This window comes from Schistocerca cancellata, chromosome 1 (assembly GCF_023864275.1).
Source record: "Schistocerca cancellata isolate TAMUIC-IGC-003103 chromosome 1, iqSchCanc2.1, whole genome shotgun sequence".
NCBI lineage: Eukaryota > Metazoa > Arthropoda > Insecta > Orthoptera > Acrididae > Schistocerca > Schistocerca cancellata.
In genome coordinates this window covers 278966200-278987406 of record NC_064626.1, presented here as the reverse complement: position 1 = coordinate 278987406, position 21207 = coordinate 278966200, and positions in this window count along the sequence as shown.

Below are 21207 nucleotides of genomic sequence, written 5' to 3'. Positions count from 1 at the left end.
CAGCATCCCAGAAGTGTTCCTTCGGGTTCAGATCAGCCGAATTCGTTGGACAAGATATGAACTTAAGCTCATTACCATGTTCGTTAAACCACTACAGCACGAGTCTGTCCCTGTGACATGGACAGTTATCCTGCTGGAAAATGCCACTGTTGGCTGTTATGGAAAGCATCAAGTATGAAAGGATGGATGAGCTCTGCGTTAATGTACACTTGTGCCTTCCAATATAACCAGAGGTCCCATGGAGGACGTGAAAGTCCCCGGAAGGCTAATAGTGCCCCATCAGCTTGCGTCCGTGACGTGGTGCATGTTTCGAGCAGTTTCCCGCTTGGATGGCGGCGTATCGATCGCGACCATCAATTAAGTCTAACAATAACAACAAACTCCGACCATGCTACACGTTACCACTGAGCCTCGATCCAATCTAGATGATACCGTGTACACTGCAATGGTAATTAGCATTATAATCGACGATGTGGTTGTTGCAATATGGGAAAATGTTCAGCAGTGGTGAGCTCCGAAATCCTTGTGTCGACGTCAGTATTTTACTTTGTCATCAGATATCAGGTATGATTCAGATTGCTGCCAATTCTGCTTTGAAGAGCGGGCCAGCCTCTGACGTCCAAGATCTGTGACGAGGCATGGACGTCCAACGCTTTGTCATCTACCCGCAGTTTCACTGTTGTTCAAAAACTTTCTGTAGACTCTCACGACACCCGAGCAGCCACCAGCTTTGGGATTTCTGTGCTGCTCGTTCGTGCTGAGCGATAACACTCCTCCGTTTCTCGCTTGTCAGTGGGTTTTACCCATTTGCGTCCCCTATCGTCGCTTGGGCTCTTGCTCCGTTTATATACTTTACTTTCACGTAACGTGACCGTAACGCCATCAGTGGCATTAAATCTCACGTCGAGCAGTGTTCATTACCTTTTGGCTCGTCATTACTGGTTTGTAACACCATTTCAAAAGATTTCTTGACTAAACGTCCAGCATCACACAGAATCAAGGTACAACCAATGAAAAATACCAAACGAATCAATGTTAAACATCTTTCTTTCATTTATTACTAAGTTAAGTATTTGTTTCATTTGAATCCCGTTTTCGTGTATTGACTGTAAATTATATTCTACTGTGAGACGAATTCCCCTATCGACATATGAATTTTATATGTGAGCAAAAATTTCTTTTTCAAATTATAAATAGTCTGTTAATAAAAGAAAATGCATAATATTGTTCTTCTTAAAGGATTGTGTTATAACTGTACCCTGTCATCTGCCTAGATGGGAGTTATTCCATGCTAGTGTCTCTAAATATTTCTCAGTTTGAATATCAATATGGTATTTACAACTAAAGGTAGATTTTTTTAACTGATGAACTATCATATTGTGAAGTGGTGATCGATGCTTCTGTGCCTCGGTACCTACATTAGCTCCGAAAAAAGACAGTTTACTTAACTTACGTCTGACATTTGATGACAGAGGACGCCATATACTCTTACTAAGCGAAATAGTGTGTGAATGATAGATGTTTAAAGAATGTGAAGGTAAGACATTTAAACGTTATTTAACCACATATTCCGCCCATTTTTTAAGATGCTGAACTTGTTGAAATCTAGCTGCTGCCTGTTAGACTTAAACCTGAGTCCATTGCTCTTACGGCTCTGGTACCAATGCCCTGGAAACAGGGATGCGGAAAACCAGTCGGTTAAATTAATTTGAATAACCGGTATTTTGCAGTATTTATCGTGCCTCGGTTATAAGTTATGTTATTTACGTTTTACCAGGTGAAAAAAAATCAAAATACCAATTAGCCATAGCAGAAGAGCTAAAACTTTTTATTTTAACTACAACTTTTAAGAAAACGAGAAACGAATAATTTTTATTCGTAACATTTCCATTGTTTCGAAATATTACGTTATAACATAAGATGGGAAAAGTAATCAGTGCTATTTTAATAACATTGTCAACAGAAACGAACAACAGACATATGGCCTAAGAAGTGGTACAGCGTTGTTGAGATAATAGTGTATCTACCATCACATGTAGTGTACAAGAATTGCCTCATCTGATCTATATGTTACTATCTCACTGTCGTCTCGGCAACGGCCTTACCGCAGTGGATACACAGGTTCCCGTGAGATCACCGAAGTTAAGCACTGTCGGGCGTGGCCGGCACTTGGATGGGTGACCATCCAGCCGCCAAGGCACTGTTGTTTTTTCGTGGTGCACTCAGCCTCTTGATGCCTATTGAGGAGCTACTCGACCGACTAGTAGCGGCTCCGGTCAAAGAAAGCCGTCATAACGACCAGGAGAGCGGTGTGCTGACCACACGCCCCTCCTATCCGCATCCTCAACTGAGGATGACACAGCGGTCGGATGGTCCCGATGGGCCAATTGTGGCCTGAAGACGGAATGCTTTTCACTGTAGTGTCGGATATCAGTTGTATTACAGAATTACGCCATACTTACAGTTAGTTTAGAAGTATTTTGTGAAGTCGTGTATCAATGAAGTACAATGCTCCATTTGCTTTAAAAGGTTAAAAATGGGAGGATCCACAAGAGATTTGCAACATCATATGAGGAGAAAACTTAACAAATCACTCATAGTTTATGATAAAATAGAATGTAGCTGATCTGCTGCCTGTGTCTACATTACATCTGCTTGTAGGCCTCGAACGTGGACAAATGAACACGAAAAACAGAGTTATTCAATCTCAGTTCTCACCCTCAAGTACCGACTATTCGTACTGCCCAACACTGGTGTGATCCTCGATTACAACATGATTTTTGAGTCGACTTTCGAGGCATTAGAATTAACAGGAGACTACTGTGTTACTTTTTGTAGTACTCACCACTTATCACTTTTCGAGAAAAACAGCAACTAGCGGACGGTTGAAGTTTTCTTCTAATTGCCAAGTAATTTAATATTTTGATTCTGTTTGTCTTAAAAATGATACAGCTAATTTTTTTCGGTCTTCATTTGTTTTCTGAGTTTACTTCAGGAAATAATAGGGATAAAGAAAACAGAAATCGGTTATCTCAGAAGCAGGTAATTTTGAGCGGTTTTTTAAGTCATGCTAAGTTGGTAGAAAAAATATTCATACAACGGAAAACCACTTCTAACAGCGATATTCACCATTCCTACCTGGAAATATTCTCCTTCTTGTGCAAAGGTTTAACCCTTGAATGAGCAACAACGCTATCTCACTAATGTTAACGCAATGCTAATTAACAGACACACTTTCATAGAGGTGAGGAATGTATGAAGGTGTCTTTAACATGTTTTAAAGAAATACCAAATTACGACGCACCTATAATACAAAACGAAAGTGCCAGCTTTCAGGACTGCAATACGTGTCTCGAAGTTCTCTACTGTCCACACCTATCTTAAATTGGCTGAAAATTGCTTGTAAAGAAGAAAATATTTTGTCTGCTGAAAGTGGTTCATAATGCCGATAATTGTGCTGAAGTCGACTTGTTTCTACTGTTTCTATTGCTCGTATCATCTACTGACACGATTAAAAAGTAAACGAACACATGTAGATTAAAAGGAAAAGTAGTAGAACTGAAAAATGATTTCAGGGAAACCTGAGTTTAAATCCAATTGTTATTCAACGAAAAAGCACGAAGGATCTTGAGCAGCAGATATACATGCCGGAGGGGCCTCATGGAGATACAATACCACGTATTCTCAATGAGAGAAAATTTTCATTCTGTTCGAGTCACCGTAATACTATTTTGTAAGTGAGAAAATGAAAAGGAAAACGACTAATACCTGCACATGGCTGGAACAAAAGTAGATACTAATCCTCACTCTATAAGAAAAAGACGCGTTCAGGCCAATGCCTTACATTACTTATAATGAAAACGTATCTGCATATTTGAAAACAAAACATAGAAATACAACGCAATGTAGAATTACTCCAATGCAACGGTAGCAAGCAACGCTCACAGAATACTGCAGACTCTAAATGCCCGTCTCAGCAACGCACAAGACAAAAAAGTCTGGACTTAAGGGTCCAATTCTCTTCAGTCAGCCTATAAAACAAGCGATTTTCTCGATTGTTTTTAGAAAAGCTAATGAAGTAACCAACGTGAATATTTTTGCGCATTATTTATGGACTCTTGGACAATGGTTGAAATGGCTCTGAGCACTTCGGGACGCAACTTTTGAGGTCACCAGTCCCCTAGAACTTAGAACTACTTAAACCTAACTAACCTAAGGACATCAAACACATCCATGCCCGAGGCCGGATTCAAACCTGCGACCGTAGCGGTCGCGTGGTTCCAGACTGTATTGCCTAGAACCGCTCGGCCACCCCGGCCGGTTCTTGGACAATATTTTCTCATTTTTCTAAAGAAATTCAGTCAACATTTAGCTCCCCATCCGATGAGTTAAAGTTGTTCTGTGGAGTTAAAGTTGCTCTATCCAAAATGAGTTGAGTCCATTACGGAGATTCGGTAGTCTACGAATGTTATCCGAAATCAGAAAACAAGCAATTTTATTAATCTAGAGCATATTGCGCACGAAGTAGTAGCACAAATTTTAAAAAGAAATTGAAAAAATAATACAATGACTGACGTTTGAAACAAATCCGTAGCATTGTCTTGTGTCTTTCGTCACATTTTTAGCAGCAGCTAATGAATTAAAATAAAAATTTAATCATTGCCCCCTGAATACATGCCAGAGGAGTAATCACCAAATTTCAGAATGTTACCTTCATTAGTGTTTCCGCTATCCATTCCGTCAGCTTGAGATACAGCGTATTTCATATAGGTTTTGCAGAATACAGAACTTCCGTCATGGAGGTATCTCATTTTAAACAGAGCAACATTCACTCCTCGGTTGGGGAGCTTAATGATGACTGAATTTCTTAAAAAATTAGAAAATTTGGTCCAAGAATCGATATGATTGTGCAAAACGATTTACGTTGATGGCTTTGTTCGCTATTCCAAACGAAAATTCGTAACAAGTAGTGACATGTCAAAAGCAGCAGACGACGACAATGAGATGATACAGTGTTTTACAATCCAACCAAAGATGTTACTTCCATAGAGACTAGGGATTTGAATGGTTCGCAACTCATCTGTCGATACACAATACGAAAGACGTTTCTAAAATATGGCTTTCACCGTGTCCTCATAAAATGTGTTGTAATCTCGCCTAGTTTAAGGAAATAATGGGAAGTACTCAGAAAAAAATTAAAGCACACTGTAAATAAAAAAGAAGAAATACCGGATTAAGAGCTCTCACTTGGTTTCTGTTGTACAGGTCGTCCAACCTCTCCGATATTTATTTCGATTTTTCTATTTCGACACATTCTTGTAATGTTCAAGTAAAATTCATTGTGGCTCACGTGCCAAGTAAGACCCTCACTTCACGGCAGATTTTTCGTTCTCTGGAACGTGAATTGCTGTCAATCAGCTCTCTGTGCATATGTGTAGGCAATTGTGATCGAGAGACAATATCCGCTGCTTCTCTTCGCCAAGGAGCTCTCCCTGTAACCGGGTTCCAGACAACTAGGAGTTGTTTCTTTCCAAACTCCTTAGTGGACTTTAGTTTTTACATTTATGAAGCATCATCTTTTTGTTCCGCCATGACTGTCCAGCGTCTTGCTAACCAGACTGGAAGTGCCCAAATGTACTACGTGCAAAGAATAAACTTTCTTTTTGTTCACAAAAGTCTTATAATTTATCGACCACTAAAAGATACCAAAAACTTTGACCTTTCGGACAAGGCTCGCTCTGCGCCTGCACATGGCTATGCCCCAGAGACAAATACAAACTTGTGTATTTGAGGCTTTAGACTCCCAAGTTGTTGAATGAGTGATACAGGTCTTGTTACTCATTAAGCCTACTAAGCTTTCCCTGATTTTAACGGACACGAAAATATTTTCAACGGTTAATGACCGTACGGCAGACTCAAACTTGAAACTCCACTCATCATGTAGGCTTTCTTGTAGTATTAAGTAGCATGTTAAGGTACTATTAGAAATATTTAATGTGTCATACATATTTTCTTCTTTACGCCACACATTAGTAGAACATTCGTCCATGGACACTGCGGTTTGTATAGTAGTTTCATTAAAACAGATTCTGTCATATCAATAACCTTCGGATTAAATTTAGAGAATACAATATGGCCACAAACAGGCATTGTTGTGATTGCAGAAAATACGTTGTTACAATATGCAACTCTATTCCACTTTCAGGTACTATACCCCAGTGTTGTTTAATAGCGTGAAATATTGCAGTAGATAGTTGCATATGTGTGAAGCGGTATACGCTATAGAGCTGACAGAGGTTGTTATACAGCAATTTTGTGTTTGACATTTGATATTCGTTCGGAAGCAAGTTAATGGTCATTGTAATCCCAAAGAATAAAAAGAACTGCACTGATATTCGTACACTCCGTAGAAGGTGCGAATATTGAGGTTATTTCTTCGTATTCTTTTCCTGCTAGAATGCAGGAAATAAAATAGAATCCGTTTTTCAAGCGAAAATTTTGTGTCAGTTGTTACTCAATGGATAGCTGAACATGGCCATTTCCTTTCAGATACAAGTACATGATAGCCATGAAGTTGTTCCTCAGACAGGGACAGGCAACTATTTGGATAAAGAGTAAAGTAGTGGTTGTGATGATAATGAAGACGATGAAGTACGTAATATAGTCTTTGGACAATAAGGAGTGGAACTAATAACGTATTTATTGCTCCGAATGGTATGTTATAGTGTGGAAGGCGCACCGACACCCCACCCCTTAGTGCAAAACAAAACCCCTGCACACAGTTTGATGAAATTTGTCGTAGGGCCAGCAAGAGAAGCAATCACTTCGTCACAAAAAATGTTTAGAATTTATTTGTTCCTCTAGCCATTGTGCATGAAATTTGAGATGTGCAAACCTAGAGGCAAGAGAAGGCTGTATACCAAGAAAAATACACTGGTGTGATGTAACTAGAGATAAAATTTCGCCTGTAACTAGAGATAAAATTTCGCCTTCTGCGGAATATTGCTTTATATTAGAGCAGATAAAAGCTGGGATGTTACAATCCGGGGACTATTTTTGGGGAAAGTTCTCCAATTCGACATAGAATGCTACAACGCATGTGAGTCAGTTTGAAAGCACACTGGGGCACAGTTTTATATGGAATCAGAATAATATAAAAATATCAATAAATTAAAATGAAACTACTGTACTATAAACAATGAATGTCTCTGATAGGCTCGATAATGTGGATCGCTGACTGTGAGTCACAACAAAGCCGAAGATGCTGTACTGCTTTGTTGGAGCAAGAGAGCGCCGGGCGCACAGTTGTAGCTAGCTGTCTGTGAGGGAAAGACGATGGAGTAGGCAGTTTCTGTGGTGTGCTGTGCGATGCCACCAAGTGTTAGATTAATGTAGGTACTTCAATATTGTTGAACATGGAAGCAGAAGTCTTCAGGCAAATAAGGTAATGATTTAAATAATTATGGTTTTTGTTTTTGACAGAGCGTTAGTATAGATGAGTTGATTGACAATTTGTAATTGTTGAATAACCACAGAATGTATATAAACTTTTTTGAGATAACGACTAATTAGGATTATTATTTTTGTATTGCCTTTAAGATTTGTTAACTGAACTTTATGTAATATGATGATTTATATTTATGTTGGATTAATTAAGTTAGATAATAATTGTTGTTTTAATCTCTTTGTTTGTGAATCAATTGTGAGTAATGTAACTTCAATTGTCAGATGTTTTTCAAAGGCCAAACTTAACTTACAATATAATTTTGCTAAAAAAAATTGTTGTCAGTAATTCACCATAATCAGTACCCCCTCCCAGTCCAGGTCATATAATTTTTAAAGCAGTTGAATTTTCTTAAATGTTCTCGTTTATCAGCCAAATGAATTTCATGTGCATTTGAAGTATTATGGCCAGCATTGCACACTGCTGAGCCTGTTATTAGTATATTCATATTTTTTTATGACAGACCTGAATATAGCGCCTTCCACCGTTGCTGCTTTAGAGGTAAGACAATTTAATGTAGTTCATATGTGAACAAGGCCTAATGATTCAGTGCTTGGGGGGGGGGGGGGGGGGTAGGACGTCAAACGGGCCGATTTGGAGCAGGAGAGGCATCACAGGACATTTTAATTTCCACTGTCTATACTTTTACAAATAAATTAATAAAACTTTGTCAGCATGATCAGTAAGGATTCAGAATTTACACTCACATCAGTGGAAGTTCGAAAACATAACAAAATAAATTTTTTTAGATGTGAAATTTCATCATTTTTTTCGCTTAGTAATGTCAGCATTTGTTGCTATAGGTACACTTTTCTTCGTAAGTAAGAGAGATTCTTCGATGAATTTTGCACAGCATACAAACCATACTCAAATGTGTATGAAACTCTAGAATTTTACAAATCTATTATAAACTGTGGTAAAAATTGAGGTAATTAACTAGAAAATTTGTGTTGTTTCTAAACATGAAGTTTAAAATGTAACAGCTCATTTGTGTTTTCATAAATTAAATAAATTCTGAAGTTTCATACACCTGTAAGTATGGTTTGTATGCTGTGCAAAATTCATCGAAGAATCTCTCTAACTTATGAAGAAAAGTGTACCTACAGCAACAAATGCAGCCATTAGTAAGTGAAAAATGATGAAATTTCGCACGTAAAAAAATTTGTTTTGTTATGTTTCGGAACTTACACTGCAATGGGTGTGTATACTGAATCCTTCCTGGTGATGCTGACAAAGTTTTATGAATTTCTTTGTAAGAGTATAGAAACTGTAAATTAAAATGTCCTGAGGTGCCTCTCCTGCTCGAACTCGGCCCGTTTGACGTCCTACCCCCCTTAAGGGGCTGAATGTATTTTGCAGTGACTGTATTTCTTTATTTTCATTAAAGTTCCAATGCCCAATCAATTCGTGAAAATTTTTGCTAACAGTAACACAGAGTAAGCACACCATTTGCAATTACAACACTCCACACGACAGTTGGAGTTCAGTGCCCCTTCCACAATTCAGACTTCATTCAACATAATCGCAAAGTTCATTATTTCTCATTTTTATAAAGAAAGTTACAAATTTGATGCAATAAGAAGGTTCACTACATTTGATGACGAAGAGTCAAGAGAGGCAACCTTACAGTCTGATAAGCTTGCTGCTATATGCTACGCATGAAAAATATTTATGTTATAGGACAGTACAGGAGAGTAATAATATCTACTGTGGTGGAGTTGTGCTATACGTGCCAAATAAACCTGGAAAGCATGGATGAAAATGTTCTGGAAGCGCAAAGCTGAAACTGGTTATGCCACTGATGAGAGTGTATACACAGAACGAGCCAATCAGCCACCCCAGAAAAGTTTGTGCCTTACCACTTTGAAGACCCTTGCAGACGATATTACTGGTACAGCCAGAAATGTTACTATAAAAATATTAAAAATCTAAAAACTCCTCCCGAAAATGCCTTGAAGGCCCAACGGTACTGACCGGCCGCCGTGTCATCCTCACAAGGGAACCTCCCCATCGCATCCCCCTCAGATTTAGTTATAATTTGGCACAGTGGATAGGCCTTGAAAAACTAAACACAGATCAATCGAGAAAACAGGAAGACGTTTTGTGGAACTATGAAAAAATAAGCAAAATATACTGATTAGTTCATGGGCAACATAGGCAACATCAAGGATGAAGTGAGGACAGGGAGGCCGTGGTTCCGTGGTTAGCGTAAGCAGCTGCGGAGCGAGAGGTCCTTGGTTCAAGTCTTCCCTCGAGCGAGAAGTTTACTTAATTTATTTTTGCAAAGTTATGATCTGTCCGTTCGTTCATTGGCATCTCTGTTCACTTTAATAAGTTTAGTGTCTGTGTTTTGCGACCGCACCGCAAAACCGTGCTATTATTAGACGAAAGGACGTGCCTCTCGAATGGGAACCGAAAACATTTGATCCAGGAAAACACGTCTGATATATTCTATACGATACTGGTGACGGCATGTGCGTCACATGACAGGAATATGTTGTCGACCCACCTAACTTGCACACTTGGTGAATGGGTAAAAAGATTCTTCTACCTTGCCCGATTTAGGTTTTCTTGTGGATGTGATAATCACTCCCAAAAAAGTGATGAAAACATAAGAGTGAGTCACATAAACTGCAACAAATGAATGCAACTGTTTCACAGTCGCACAGTTTTCTCTGTTCTCTGTCAAAACAAATGTTTTTAACGTTTTCAAATTTTTCCGTGTGTAGACCGTCAAATCCTGCATATGTCCAAGCAAATCTGAACGTGTTCTGGAATTTTGGAGAGCGAAGTTGATTATGTGTGAGTGCCTGAACTCTGATAATTGTCTGAAAATAAAAATTTAAACTTTTCACTCGAGGGAAGACTTGAACCAAGGCCCTCTCGTTCCACAGCTGCTTACGCTAACCACGGGACCACGGCGCTCTTGAGGTCACATCATCCTTGATGTGGCCTATGTTGCCCATGGACTACTCAGTTTGTATATTTTGCTTATTTCCACACAACTTCTTCCTGTTTTCTCGATTGATCTGTGTTCAGTTTTTCAACGCCTATCCACAGTGCCAACTCATAACTAAATCTGAGGGGGTGCGATGGGGAGGTTCCCTTGTCAGATCGTAGGCGTTACTGGATGCGGATACGAAGTGGCTCCTCAGTTTGCCTCACAAGGGCTGAGTGCACCTAGCTTGCCAACAGCGCTCGGCAGACAGGATGGTCACCCATTCAAGTGATAACCCAGCCCAACAGCGCTTAACTCTGGTGATCTTCGAAGAACCGGTGTTACCACTGCGGCAAGGCCTATTTCAAAAGTATTTCGCTGGCAGAAGAGTCTCTGAATAAAAACCTAACTGTTTTGCGAAGAATAAGGCCAAATGAAAGAGAAATAACGAAAGAGATGAAGCCAAGTTTTAGTAGACAAGTATATTCAAGTCTGCATTGCAGTGTTCAGTATTTTTGCCAAAGATAAACGAGTGTGTAAGCCTCCTAATTGCGTTGCACCATAATAACTCCTTAGATGAATAACATCCAAGACGAGAGCCGGAGATTGTGAAATGTTATAACCAAACGATGTTGTGGGATCAGCTGGCTAACACACTGTTCGAGTAGCTTCGCCGCGGCTTGAGCATACGAGGTCACCTAGTGGCGACCCGTGCGTAACACGTCTACCGGGAGACATCACACATTTCGTTCTTTATTTTTCTTCACGTTAATGGGTACTGCCTGCCCATGCTTCTTTAAACTTTCACGTCGCAACTACCAGAACCGCTTGTAGTGTGGCAACTCGCGTAGAACTTGAACCGACGCTGTTTCGAGTGCAGGCTGAAGGGCACATTTAAGCCGCTGCAGTCTGTTTAATGGGCCGCAGCAGGCCGCGGCTTGTTGCAGATTACTCCGGCGGAAAGCGGGCAGCAGTCATAATTCACTGATTTCAGATCTGCACCTGGAAATGAGCGCTTTCTGTCAGCCATTAGCTGAGCACTTGGCTCGTTAATGGCAGCTAATCCCCGGGCCTAATCCGTTTCCGACCTAATAACTAACGCCCAAGTGCTCTTCCGCAAGAGCATTCTCCGTACACGAGCCACAGTAATCCAGTACTTGTGAGAAATTGCCGGTAAAATGAGAACAAATAGCGTTCACTCGGCCTCCGTTCCTCCTGGGACTGCCTGCTCAGCTCTCCGTACCACATAATGACGCAACACATAAACATACAAAGTGATAAACATAGTTTAACCATTACTACATTACTGCTTATTTTACAAGGCCGAAGTCGTTACCACTGAAGAAGAAATACAACAGTGGAAGACGAAAATGGAACATCTGGCACAGTCATATTATAAGAACGACGTTACACTTACATTTTAAACCGTAAAAAGAGCATAACATTGGATGAAAACCTAAATTGGCCTAAAACAGGGCCGGCCAGAAATTCTGCACGCGTGCGGTGCTCTTGCACATGTGCAACTTCCGGGTCACAGCGTGCACGCCGCAGCCGTCAGCGTTCATGTAGTGCATGTTTCTACGCACAGACGTCGCTCCTCTGTTACACAAAGTGCGTTATCGACACCTCGTATGTATATCACAACCTGGGCTGTATCTGTAATATCTGTTGCTTCATCGAGCGCAACAGAGAAAGCAACAAAGTATTTAGCCTTATTTATTAGCTGCCTGTGCAGATCGCCGGCCACAGCACTGATACGTCTTGTCACTGTTTGTTTGGATAGACTGATTTCTTGAAACCTGCTAACGTTCGTGGGACACACAAGTTCTGCAACATCAATCACACACCCTTTCACAAACTCCCCTTCGGAAAAGGGTTTCCCGGATTGCGTAATTCTTAATGCGATTTTAAAACTTGCTCGCAGTGAAGATTTAGTTTGGTTGTCATTCTGGAAAATTGAAAACCGTACATTGTACAGCGTATAATAAAACAAACATAAATGTAACACAAGAAACTAAGAGTTGAAGAAGTATCAGTTACTTTGACGTAAAGTAAAATCGAGTTGATGTGTCTCATCCATTTTCTTAAGGAAATTAAATTTTGCTTGCTGTTCTTCACTGTTGAGTACACTACACTCGTCTTTGTGATATGTATTGTAGTGTCTTTCAATTGAAAACTTACGCTGGCCGCGCCGGCCGGAGTGGCCGTGTGGTTCTAGGCGCTAGAGTCTGGAACCGAACGACCGCTGCGGTCGCAGGTTCGAATCGTGCCTCGGGCATGGATGTGTGTGATGTCCTTAGGTTAGTTAGGTTTAATTAGTTCTAACTTCTAGGCGACTGATGACCTCATAAGTTAAGTCGCATAGTGCTCAGAGCCATTTGAAGCCATTTACGCTGGCCGCCGATTATTCAGCGGCACAGGAAACACTGTGAGTTTTCACCAACGGCTACAAAAAAGAATTGCAGTTCCCAGTCATTTTTAAACGACTGAGAACTTAGATCTCCCGTCCTTTGCTTTTTCCCAGTACTTGCCATTTCTCAGTACTTCTCTGTTAAGGTTATGGTCACCAGGGGTAAACGAGACTGGATATGTTGCGCTCTTAGTTGTACCACAGGGAAGTGGAGCCGCCGCCGTTCATTTGGGACACGTGTCTAAAAACAGATGTCGCTGTCACACACGTGCGCACATGTGCAGCACTTCCGCACGTCTGCACACTGTGCAGCGTTTAGCCGGCCCTGGCCTAAAATCATAGATACGCCTTGCGAGAAGCCGTAATAATCTATCCCCTCACGATACAAATATAAAAAATCCCCCGTTTGGACCTGAAAACAACGTGTATTTTTGATTGTTAACTTCAGTGATAAAATATCCTGCAAGATTTTCCTAAGGAAATCTCGCAGCTGTTGGAGCTGCTGTTGGAAGTCTGAGTACCATACAATGTGATATTCATCGTTTTAAATATATTTAGTCATTTTACACGCTGATGTCCTAGAAATATTTCATACGTCGTCTGATCAAGGTGAACAGTGCCTGATATCACCCTCCTCGACCTTATCTGTGTATGAATTCTTAAAGGAACCAAACTGCTAAGGTCATCGGTCCCTAGACTTACACACTACTAAAACTATCTTAAACTAACTTATGCTAAGAAAAACACACACACCCATGCCCGAGAGAGGTCTAGAACCTCCGGCGGTAGGGGACGCGCAGTCCGTGACATGACATCTGAAACCACGCTGCCACTCTGCGTGGCTCAACTGTCAGAACAGCGTAGTACAAATACTCGTTCCCGCTACAGGAAAACCTGTTCGGTCCCACGCAGTTACATATAAACCTTTTCTAAGTACGTTGCTGTAGAAGAAAATCAAATTTGGAATAATCTCCCTCATAATATTAGAGAAACGCACTTAATTTTTTGCGCACCGTTTACTGCATTGAAACTAATGAGCTTCTTTTTCCCCCAAACTCTTTTCCATTTCCCGAAGTCCCTACCTATGGTGGTCCACATAACTTTTTCTCTGGTAGTGATGGGCATCTGCACATACAAAAACGTACTTTCATCACTGAACAATGAAATTTACATACGTTTATTGGCTCAAATGGTTCAAATAACTCTGAGCACTATGGGACTTAACATCTGAGGTCATCAGTCCCCTAGAACTTAAAACTACTTAAACCTACCTAACCTAAGGACATCACACACATCCATGCCCGAGGCAGGATTCGAACCAGCGACCGTAGCGGTCGCGCGGTTCCAGACTGAAGCGCCTAGAACCGCTCGGCCACCACTGCCGGCACATACGTTTATTGCTACAATTTCTGTTTGAACAAATAATACACGCAAATTCACAGAGATGTGCTTTTACGCACCTGAAGGAAAAAAAGTCCTCGGCTTTTGACCACATGTTTTTCAGATGGACAGGAAGGCGACGTCCGCTTCTAATGAACGTTTGCCAGGAAAATGCTTCGTGAACTGGGACACTCTCGTGTGCGGACCTGGAGAAAGAGAGCCTACACGTAGCCCAGATGATGCTGATCGCACCACGAGCATAGGATCTGGTAACAAATTATTACGTGCTGTTCGAGACGGCCTCCAGCCTAATTTTCGAGAACGGAGAAGAGAATTTAAATATCGAGGTTAGACACCACAATCCTTGCAGCTTTCTTCATACTGCTTCTCTGCGAACACGTAGAGTGTTATTCTGTGTTTGATTGCGGCAGCAACTATGCATATATCCTTTTCCCCCAGGGTTAGTCACCGGTGCAGATATGCGAGAAGCAAGTAACAACTTGCACTGTACGTGCTCGAGTATTGTCCTGCCAAATGATGGTGAGGTCCTGCAGAAAGAGTCATCACTTCTGTCTCTAAGCTGGTCGTAGATTGTGTTCCAAAAATGAACAGACAGAGACAGAAGAAATGACACTTTCTGCAAGACCTGACCATCATTTTGCAGGACAATGCTCAAGCACGCACAGTGCAAGTTGTTACTGATTTGTGTGACTGATGGGGCTGCTAAGTGCTATACCACCTACTGAATGCCCCTGACTCAAATCGATTTCTAAACTGAAGGAAACACTTCATGGCATTCGCTTCAGAACTGCTGTAAATTCGTCGGGAAACAGACCGCGCCGCTCGAACTGTCAACACAACTGGTACTGCTAAGATTGTCCTACGACTTCTACATCGCTGGCAACGGGTTATACACAATGCAACTCGCGTATCAGCACTCATACCCGTTGCACCCTGTATAGAGCGAACATTATCAAAATGAAAAACTGCAGGGACGGATTCGTGATTGCGAGTGGAGGAAAAAAGGGACAATGAGCATGTGCAGAGAAATGCACGGTGTGCATGCAACGACAACAAATCATCCTGGAACACAGTACAGAGCTGCATCGTATCCATTTTATAAGAGACCTTCAAAGTGGTCTCCATGGGATGCAATTCACGTGTTTACACGTCATATCATGGATAGCTGCACTTTTCCGCACGTTCTGGCCTCTCTCTGAATAGCATCACAGGCGTCATGAACACGCTGTTGAAGTGTCTGCACGTCAGGAAGTGGTTCAGCAAACACGATGATTTTTAGATCCCTCCTGAGGTAAAAATCCTTGGGTTCTATCCAGTGATCTAGCAGACCATCCAACAGGGTTTTCCGCATCCTCTCCGGTGTCAGGGGAAAATGTTGAGGTGTCGACAGACAGTAACGCGGAAGTGGGCTGGTGCTCTATCATGCAGAATCCATATAACCTGCCATATTGCCAAAGGCACATACCCAAGTTCATCCTCTCCGGTGTCAGGAGAAGATGTTGAGGTGTCGACAGACGGTAACGCGGAAGTGGGCTGGTGCTCTGTCTTGCAGAATCCATATAACCTGCCATATTGCCAAAGGCACATTCCCAAGCAACCCAGGTACGTTTCTCCCTTGAGTTGTGGAATAATAACCAGTCCAAGTATGTAGTCGCCAAGAATCACTACCCACACACTAATGTTGAATCGATGCTAATGAGACGCCTCAACAATTCCCCGACGATTGTCTGTAGCCCACAAATGACGATTATGCAAATTCATGATACCACTGCTGGTAAAGGTTGCTTCGTTGCTAAAGAGGAGATATGACATAAATCCCATAATTGTGATGGTCTGGTGCAATAAAACATCGACAAAATCCTTCCCATAGAGGGAAATCCACTGCTGATGATCCTTGCACTCCTTGCACGTGATGGAGATAGTAGTGGTTGTCACACAGGATACGCATAATCGTACTTTGGCTTACAACATGTTGGCGGGCCACTTGCCTGGAGATTGTACAAGGGTTCATCTCCATATCCTGTAGAACATAGTCCTCAAAATCTGGTGTACGGACTGCCCGAAACTCCCTGCACATTCGTCCGTTTGAAAGCACTCATGTTCACACAAACGCCCAAAAATCGGCTTGAAATGTGTGAAATTGTTGGTGTCTGCGAGTGTACTTGGTTTGCTATAGACGAGCTGCCTCTCGAGGGTTTCCACCTGTTGGCCGTATACAGACACCATCTCGGCTAGTTCCCAACATGAATACGGGACCATTCTGCCACCCACAGTACGCTGCGTTAATCACACAGCCTGCGACACCCGAGGAATACACGGTACGTGGTCAGAGGAACTTTTCATTCGTCAGCGCCATCTACCGTGGCAACGAAGCTTTTCCGGACAGCGAAGTGTCATTAAGAGTCATGATTTGCTTTGTGTATTTGTGTTTTGATGTATGGGAAAACATATGTTGTAGTTTTATCTATGTTTTCAATTAATTAAAACATAAATATTCAAACAGATAAAAATTTATTTTGCGACTACATTTCGCTGTCCTTGCTAGCATCTATGACCGCTTTAAACCAATTCTTTTTGCTAGTTTTTATTTGGTTTTCAATGAATGACACAATTTTTTTAAAAACATGATTCTACAAAATTAAGTGTAAGTTTTTTTTGTGATAGGAGCAGGAAACAGGTGGACAAAGTTTTCGTGCAGGTTACAAACACTAGCTGAGAATTGCGAAAGCAGGCAAACCCTTTGCGGCTGGGAATCTCATCAAGGATTGCCTGGTCGACACGGTGGGTTGTATTTGTCCAGGAGACAAATGGCTCTAAGTACTATGGGACTTAACATCTGAGGTCATCAGCCCCTACACTTAGAACTACTTAAACCTAACTAAGGACATCACACACATCCATGCCGGAGGCAGGATTCGAACCTGCGACGGTAGCAGCAGCGCGGTTCCATACTGAAGCGCCCAGAACCACTCGGTCACAGCGGCCGGATCCTAATGGAAAAATTTCAAAAAATAGCTCTTTCGCCTCAAACTTTTGCTCTCCCAGTCGAAGATACGGCCTCTGCTATGTAGCAATAATTAATGGAGAGAGCAGCAAACTTCGTATCATTTTCTATCGCTCTTGATGAGTCCACGGACGTTGCGCACATATCTCAGCTCGTCATATTTATTCGGGATGTCGACGACAATCTGCGTTCCCCTCATACCATTAAAAGACACAACCATGGGTTTGGATATTTTTCTAGCAGTGGAAAATGCGTTAGAGTCAATGGGCTTAAAATAGGAATGCCTGACCAGTCTAACAACGGATGGAGCACCCGCGCTACGAGGGATAAGCACTGAGTTCCTGGGTTGGGCCAGGTCAAAATTGGCTGAAGTCGGCTGTTCCGTATTCGCGGCAGTCCATTGTCTGATACACAAAGAGGCACTCTGTACGCAGATTGTCAACCTAAAAAAATGTTATGGACACAGTTGTTCGAATGGTTAATTATCTTCGCTCGCATACACTCACCCATCGCCAGTTTGAAGAATTTCTGGCTAATATCGAAGCGGAATACCCGAACATACCCTACTACGGCGAAGTAAGATGGCTGAGCAGAGGGAAGGTGCTTCATCGGTTTTTGTCCTTGAGGGACGAAATCACTGCCTTTTTGGAAATGCAAGGACGTCCAGAAGAATTACTTCGTGATTTTAAGTGGGTGGTTAATTTGGCTTTTTTGGGTGACCTAACTGGTTATTTAAATACTTTGAACATTTCACTCCAAGGCGAAAATCACTCTTCTGTTGATTTAGTACAGACGATTCAAGCATTAAAAAAAAACTTGTTTTGTGGGAAAAACACTTGCGCGAGAAGAAATGTAGATGCTTACCCTCATTAGACAGCCTTAAAGGAGATGTGAACGTTTCAGATTATGTTCAAATTATTTGCGAATTATAAGAAGAGTTTGAAAACAGATTTTGGAAGATAAGCGAGCTTCAAACGGGCAGAGGACATCTTACAAGTGTTTCAAGTAGTGCTGATTGACTTGGAGTGCGATATCCACCTGAAGGACCTCTTTCTTATGTGTAAAATTTTGGAGGACTTTTGCAGCTGTTTTCCACGAGAGAAGTATCCTCTTCTGCACAAACAGGCGGCCAAAGTTCTCTCAATGTTTGGTATTTGTGAGCGCTTTTTATCCCTTTTGCAGCTTGCTAAAACTAAGAACCGTTCACTACTTAGCGATAAAAATTTGACTGAATCTTTGAGATTAGCCGTCTCCCGGAATATTATTCCAATCTATCTATCTATATCCGAATCCCGCTCCAGCTACTGCCGGGTCTGGGTGCTGACGAGTCCTCTCCATTTCGCTCGGTCTCCCACCACTTTTCTTCCTCCACTTGCTGCCAGGTCACACCTCTCCTTTCAACAGATATTCTCACTCCCATTTTCCACCGTGTTCTTGGGCGCCCTCTAGGTCGTTTCCCATCCATCTTTAGTTCTTCCATAATTTTGGGGAGTCTCTGCCCACGCATCCTCTTAACATGCCCATACCATCTTAATCTCTTTCTTTCAATTTCTTCTATCATACTTTCTTGTTTGAGGTCCTTTCTAATCTCTACATTCCTTACTCTGTCCATTCTCGTTTTTCCCTTTACTGCTCTGAGAAATTTCATTTCCCCTGCTTGCAGTCTGCTCCAGTCCCTTTCTTTCATTGTCCATGTTTCTCCACCATAGGTGACAATAGGGAAGTAATAATTCTTATACATCAGGAGTTTTGCTCTTTCTGAAACTTCATTATTCCAAATCAGATGTTTTATTGTTTGGTAGAAATTGCCTCCCTTCTGTAACCTCCTATTAATTTCGTTAGTTATTCTTCCATCCCTAGATATTTCACTCCCTAAATAAGTGAAACTTTCTACCACTTTGAGGGGTTCTCCATTCAAGGTAATATTTCCATTGATTCCTTTCTCTCTTCCAAATACCATTACTTCACTCTTATCTTTATTTATTCTTAATCCATACCTTTCATTATTTCCTTCCACGCATCAAGCTGTAACTGTACATCTACCTCTTTATCACCCCATAGTACCATATCATCTGCAAAAACATTTTTTTGTCTTTTTCTTTTACTATATCTTTAACTGCCCTATTCATTCCCTCCATCACAACATTAAAAAGCGCAGGAGATAGAATACTTCCTTGCTTAACTCCTTGTCTTATTTCGAAGTATTCAGAGTTCCCCAATGGTGTTCTAATTCTACAATTGTGGCCTCTGTACATTGTCTTTATAACATTAATGTATCCATCTTCTATATCTATCTTCTTCAGTTCTTCCCAGAGTCTTTCCCTGTCAACTGAGTCATATGCCTTTTCTATGTCTATAAAAACCATTATCACCCTTTTGTTATACTCCAATGTGGGAACCACTGCCTTGTGGTGGAGGAGAAACTCCAAATATTATTCCAAACCTTGACAAAATCATTTCCTCGAAAAAGAAAAACGTGTAAAATGTTAATTGTTTTCTTTTACAATGTTTAGTGTAAGATTAAAGGTATTGATAAACTTAGTTATATTTTTCTACGTAATTTTCAAACTTGGTCAAATAAAATTACTGCTTACTAAACTGCAAACTACGGATTCGTTGTCTATACTATGAAAAGGGATACATAAAGCTGTAGCACGAAGTACAACAAAAAACATTTACTTGTAACTACGAACAGTAAGAATGAGACTCTGTATCCCTATTATTTCTAAAACAGAATATTTATGACACTAGTTCATTTAAGAAACTGATACATCTTACAGAAGACGCCTACTGTACCTATGACGAGTGTGCATGTGCAGTACTAATAGAATCAACCTGTGGGACAGAAAACTACTAAGTTGTGCTGCGATTATTGGTTTGGATATTGTCTTCTAAAGCTTTGCGTAGTAATTCTGCCACACGAAAGCTAATTGTTACCTAAACAGTTGATGGTTTGCTTGTTTAACAACACATCGACCACTTTTACAGAGCTGCGCTTCCTCTGTTATTTTGTTTAGTTGGACCTGACCGCGGGACAGTGCAGCTCAGAGCAGTGGTGTGCGGGCTCACCCGCTCCGCAGCTCTCTCTCTCGCTCCTATGCCGACACTACCGACGCACGGTCGCGGACGCGGTGCTGAACTACACTGCTTTGCACCCATGCGGCGCGGCAGCGCCCGCCGGGAGCAATACTTGGATGAGCCTGCTCTTTAGGCTCCAACGGCGAATACTGATACCTTAAGTATGTATTCCCGCTGCGCCCAAATTCTTGCGGGAACCAGGTGAAGCTGCGAGCAATGAGGACAATTGACAGCTATATGTATTGAGTACGACAAGATGAGAATTTCTGTTGGACAGAAAGGGTGCTTGGTGGACTGCCCAAACAGTTAAGACCACCGCTTGCATAAAGTGGGAAATCTAGATTTAACTCCCCTTACAGCGCAAATTTTCGCTTGTCACAACTGGATTTATTCCAATGGCCTTTTGCGACTGAGGTCTGAGTTTCTTCTAAGTGATGTATATACAGGGTGAGTCACCCACAAATTGAATCGCAAATGCCGGCCGGGGCGGCTGAGCGGTTCTAGGCGCTACAGTCTGGAACCGCGAGACCGCTACGGTCGCAGGTTCGAATCCTGCCTCGGGCATCGGTGTGTGTGATGTCCTTAGGTTAGTTAGGTTTAAGTAGTTCTAAGTTCTAGGGGACTGATGACCTCAGAAGTTAAGTCCCATAGTGCTCAAAGCCATTTGAACCATTTTTTGAATCGCAAATATATTTGTTGCAAGCATACACTTTTTAAATGGAACAACGCCTATTGACATTAAGAAACTAAAAGTCGGGTAAATTAGAATACCAGTAGCGTTTGTTGCATGACAGTCGTTTACGAGGTACCATATTTTTAAAAGTTTCCACACCGACACAAGTTTGTGCCCTTCAGCCTGCGTTGTTGCTAGG